The sequence below is a fragment of the Zingiber officinale genome, chromosome 1B, assembly GCF_018446385.1.
Source record: "Zingiber officinale cultivar Zhangliang chromosome 1B, Zo_v1.1, whole genome shotgun sequence".
In the NCBI taxonomy this organism is placed as follows: domain Eukaryota; kingdom Viridiplantae; phylum Streptophyta; class Magnoliopsida; order Zingiberales; family Zingiberaceae; genus Zingiber; species Zingiber officinale.
In genome coordinates, this window is record NC_055986.1 from 13014452 (window position 1) to 13020186 (window position 5735).

The 5735-nt window shown below is 35.3% G+C and overlaps 2 long non-coding RNA genes across 2 annotated transcripts; both read left to right on the plus strand.

The window, feature by feature from the left end:
* Positions 1-1313: 1313 nt before the first annotated feature.
* LOC122041248 lies at positions 1314-1916 on the plus strand. The gene is made up of 3 exons (XR_006128943.1): positions 1314-1515; positions 1675-1790; positions 1883-1916. It is a non-coding gene; the product is annotated as an uncharacterized LOC122041248 (long non-coding RNA).
* Positions 1915-3218, plus strand: LOC122041310. The gene is made up of 3 exons (XR_006128962.1): positions 1915-1947; positions 2029-2088; positions 3167-3218. It is a non-coding gene; the product is annotated as an uncharacterized LOC122041310 (long non-coding RNA).
* The last annotated feature ends 2517 nt before the right edge of the window (positions 3219-5735 follow it).

Below are 5735 nucleotides of genomic sequence, written 5' to 3' on the forward strand. Positions count from 1 at the left end.
TCGGCGGTGACTCGTCTCCTTGCTTGTGCTTGGTCCCTCTTCGCCAAAACCTCTTCCCTCCTCGTTGGTCTTCTTCCTCGTCCGAAGGGTGTCGTGATCGGTGTGTGATGATGACAGGTGAGGCGGTGGCATCTCCGAAGGTGGGCATCACGTTCTCCAACCGCCTCCGGCACGTGGAATCCTTGTCCCTGCACCCCTCGGGCGCTGGTCGAATCTCACACCTTAACGCCGTCATCCTCGGTGAGTCCCTAGAATGAGGAGAACGACCTCATCTTCCCCTCACAAGAATTTTCCAGCCAGGCCCTCATCTCCTCTCCCGAACAGGTGCGTGCTGCTTGTACTTGAACTCTTCGGTTCGAGCTTTCTTGGGCTAATTCCATTTTATGGGCTTGAAGGTTCCTCCTTTGTTGGGCATTCTGTTGTTTTTGTAAGTAAGTTTTGGCTTTGTTTAGGTTTATGTAAGTTTTATTCTTTTGTGGAAACTTGTAGATTGTGATATTTTCTATTGTACAGAACTAGTTGTGTGCTTTTTTTCCCAATTCAGAAGAATGCGAAAACTTTAAAATGGAACGTTGTTTAGTTTCTTGGATAAACTTGTTTTGCCTTTTTTTCTCAACATTAATATCATGTATCTTCAGTATCGGAACATGTACAGAAATTGATAGAGGATCCAGCTGGTTTTGGTCAGAGATCGCTTCCCAGTTCTACTGGAAGGAGAAGTGAAATCTGGAGGTTTAGACCGAAAACATTGTTGTGAGGAAGGGAAATGTCAAATTTGAGGTGAGTTGTCTTACACTTAATCTTGTTTGGTGAACAATGATGAATATTTTTTGTTCTTTGTTTTCTTCTTTTGGAGTTCAGTTGTTGCCGTAAATGTGATATTTGTTAGAGAATGTCAGCATCCTTGTGAAGAGTTTGAGTGTTTTGCTTACTGAAGGAGTGAAACTGTTACAAATGGATAAGAGAACCTGCCAATATTGTTTTTAAAATCTCATTGTTCAAATAGTTTGAGACTTTCATAGGCTATATTTTGTTGCTGATTGATGTCTTAAATTTTAATAACTTTTATTCTTGTAGTTGTTGCCTTCTGATTGGGTTACTTATATTCAATTAGAGGCAAACTTTTCTTCATGCTTTCTTTTGTTTTGGATACTCAGATATTGCAGTTTTTGTTCTTGTTTTGTTCATCATCTAGGTATTCCAGTTTTATTTTTGGTTGCATACATTTTCAGATCATTTGGAGGTTAAATGACAGACTTGTTAAGCTGCATATTTCCTTACATATTTTTATGTACTTACTGCAGCTGCACGAACTAAAAATTACAGTGGCGCTAAACTGGAAGGTGTTGTTAGAAGTGCTGTCTCATATGCCTTGAATCGACAGATAAGCTTCGATGATTTGACCAAGCCCTTGGATGAGGAGAGCATAAAAGTCACTATGGATGATTTTTTGAATGCTCTTCATGAGGTTGGACCAGTTTTTGGTGCATCAATGGATGATCTTGAACGACGCAGGTATGTTCAAGTTTGACATTGTCTCGGTTGAAGCTGATTACACATCCTTGAAAGCAATTCTACTTGGGGATGTTCAGGAGGGCCTACAGATTTTTGTGCTCTGAATTTTCTTAATGTTACATAATGTGGCATTATCTTTAATGTGCAAATGGCTTTCAGGCTTAATGGGATTATCGATTGTGGTGAGAGGCACAAACACATCCATGAGAGAGCCCTGCTTCTTGTGGAGCAAATCAAAGACAATCAGAGCCCACTTGTTACATACCTTCTGGAAGGTCCAACTGGCAAGTAAATTTACAACCAACTTTCTAATTGATTAATCTGACTTTTCTGCCGATTCAATCTGCTATTTATTCTTTTATGTCAGTGGCAAAACTTCAATGGCAGCTACAATTGGTATATATAGAGAGTGATTTCCCATATGTCAAGATGGTAAGTTGTGATATTATTGATGAAAGAAAAATAATTACGTCAATACCATCATGTTAGATGATTAAATCCTCTCATTATTAGATATCTGCAGAAAGCATGATTGGTCTCGGTGAAGCAACTAAATGTGCACAAATTGTCAAGGTGAGTTGAATGCTAGAACAATTTTAGTAAAAGTTCTCAATTTATTAAATTGTAAATGAAAAAACATTTTAAGTAATTATCCTACTAATTTTGTCCATGCATTAGTAATATCCTACTAATTTTGTCCATGCATTATTTCTATCTGGGTTGCAAGATGAGTTACTTCCCCCTTTGCAAATGCAGATGCTGCACTCTAAAGCTATTATTGAAAATGAAATCCAAGAAACAACTTGGAATATTGTCCTGTAATAAATTCCATGAGATATCCAAGAATTGTAGTTGAGATAATTGCCCAAGACTGAAAGGGATTGACCCACTTTACTTATTGCCATGAATGTTAAAGTTCCATAACTGAGATCCTTGTGGACATTTAGACAAACCATCAAGTAGATTTGTTAGTTCTCCACCAATATTATTCAAAGACAAATCAAGAGTTTCCAAGTTGCATAGATCACCCAAACTCAATGGTATTTGCCCCCATCAAGTTATTCATTGATGCATCAAAATATCTTAAGTTGTGAAGATTACCCATGTTTTCTAGTATTTGACCAGAAATATTATTATCAGATAGTAAGAACTCCTCCAAATAGATGAGATTGTACTCCCAAGTCTAACTCTCCTTAGTAGTTCTATCTGTTTCTTGCATAATTCTTAATCCAACTTTGCATTCATTATCAAATGCTGCAAGACATTGCTTCATGATGCATAATTTAATAGTTAACTTAGATTTGCATGCAGATTTGAGAACAATTTTTTGAAAGAAATAAAGACAAGCTATTGTTTCATGTCATCTTTCTTTGTTTCCTGGTATATCTTCTGACTATGCTACAACAATTAGTTGTTGATTTGTATTCTGAATCAGTCTGAGTCTCTAGGCTAATAACAACTGGCATTCTGGGGCCATCTCAACTCTCTGTGGTAGTTGTGCAATTGAGACGAAAGAAAACAATTTAAAAGTAATGCTAATAAAGTTCGTTTGAAATTATATCATATTCATATATATTATTTGTGATATGTTCAATGCATCTACCAAAATTCTTTAAGAAATAGCTTACGTTTGCCTTATTGTAATTTGCAGGCATGCAGTAGTGATGAAGATGGTTTGCTTGGTTTTGACGTACATAGTGATGACCACGGCCAAAGGTGCTGCCTAAACTCATGAATTTTATTTTGACGCCATTAATTCCACCCAATTCAACGGATATGGTGTTTTATTGCAGGCAACTAACTGTTCTAGCAAGAGATGAGCGAATGGAGATCACCTCAAGCATGAATGGTGCTCCTCTGTTCCCTCCAAAGAAGAAATCTTTTTCTTGTATCGAAATGAATGGTTTTCCGCCATTAATAGTAATTTTGTCAATCTTCATTTCTTGCTCTATGTATAGTTGCCTTGATGTATCTTTACTATCTTGATTATATTTGGTTTGTCAGGTTATTGCGTCTCAAGACTAGCTCGAGGTGACAAAATATGTTGGATTAGTCTATGCTCAGGCCCATCAAGAAATCCTACAAGTTGAAGATTGTGATGGGACTTGGGTTGAAAATAATTAAGTGCAATCCTACATGACATGAACCACCATCACAAGTTTCTAGTATTTTAGCTATTGTTCATTAGTTATAAATGGAGTTTATTTGTTTATTTGTATTGGGATAAATTTTATTTAAACATCAGATATGTTTCTTCTTTTGTGATTGTAATTCTTGTATAACTAACATTTTGAATGATATTAATGTGGGGAATATTCTTTCTTGATTATGATTCTTTATTATATATTTAAATTGAAATTTTGATATATTAGTATTAAAAGATAATAATTTAAAAGACAACGGTTTAAAACTGTTATTGTTGTCTATCACCCTCAAAGACAACAGTTAAAAACCGTTGTCGTAGCCCCAAAAACGGTTGTAACTACAGTAAAAATGCTCTAAATACCAACGGTTTTAAACCGTTGTCTTTTCATTCAAAGACAACGGTTTAAAACCGTTGCAAAACTGTTGTCTTTTCATTCAAAGACAACAGTTTAAAACCGTTGTCGTAGCTCCCCACTTTTAACAACACTACCAATTACAACGGTTTTAAATGGCCTACGACAACGGTTTTTAACCGTTGTCTTTTAATCTTTTTGTTGTAGTGAGTTAGACATTTAAGGACAATTTATAAATGAATATTTTCAAATAATAATAATAATAATAATAATAATAATAATAATAGGTTCAGGGCAGGATATTGAAAAATAATTTCCTAAAATTTTAACATCTTGTTCAAAGTATTTTAGAAAATATTTCTAAGTTCAAAAATCTTGTTCAAAGTATTTTAGAAAATATTTCTAAGTTATATATTTCTAAGACAAACTAACTTGTTTTGAAACCAATTCCAAGTTCTTGTTTAAAATACTTTAAAATTATTCAAAATTCTTAGTTAAAGGACCTTTTGAAAATCTTTTGAATTCTTAGAAATTTCCTTTAACGAAATCTTATTTTGAAATGGTTGAAAAATACTTATTTTGAAAATTATTTTTAAAAGTACTTTGTAACCCACTCTTCAAATATTTTGAAAAGTTAGTATACTTGGAAATATCTTAGAAGCTACTTAAACTTTAAAATTATTTTTTAAAATCTGTAAACCTTTTTTAAATTAAGTGAAATTTTTTCTACATTAAACTCCTCCCTCCAATAAACCTAAAAATTTTGTACTTGTTTTGTCAAAGCCTTATTACTTTCCATGCTTACTTTGCCAGACTTCCTATATTTTTCATTTATCTGTACATTTTTTATAAATGCCAAAGGGGGAGGGTTAGGGTTAAGTAAGAAAAAGAAATTAAACCTTTAACTTGAGATCCTTGAAAACCCTTAACCCTAAAATGATTAAGAGAAAAAATTAGTTATTATTATTGCATATCTTTTCCTAACTCTAATCCAGGTTATCATTGCATCCAAAAGGGGGAGATTGTTGGTGTAATTTACACTAATGATCTAACTTAGGCTTTGATAAATGATAAGTGAGTTAAGTTAGGTATTTTTATGATCTAATACATATACTGAGTGTGCAGAGATTGACAGATCTAGAGGACCTGACACCAGGATAAAACCCGACTAGGTTTGAGGACCCGATAGTTGGTACGAAGCCCAAATAGGTCAAAAGGTCGACTTGATACCTAGCGGGAAGTCCGGCTAGGTCCGAGGGGCCTAACAGCGAGTCGTAGTTCAGTTAGATCTACGGACTTGACAACTGGAGGGAAGACCTAGTGGGTCAAGAGTCTATTCAATCGACTCTAAGTTGGTAAGTGAAGTTAAGTCACTGAGAAGAGTGACTTGGTGAGTATGCGTCTTGGTTGAGGGATAGTAGGGTTCAGTCTAGTTTAGGTCCATTTTGGATCCCTAAACTAAAATCTTGACTAGTTCCTGGTCCTGGGAGGATAGGAACTAATTATTACTGCCTATTAATATGCTAACACTGTCTTGCAGGTTATTATTTGGTTTATTGGACTAACACATTTTGTAGGGCAAGAAGAGCAAAAAAAAGTCTCGGGTGAACAGTACCTGAGGCGCCTTCCAGGAGAGGGAAGGCCCTTTCATAGAAGGCGTCTTCAAGCATTGGAAGGCGTCTTCGCACTATTCATGGAAGGTGCCTCAAGTGCTATGGAAGA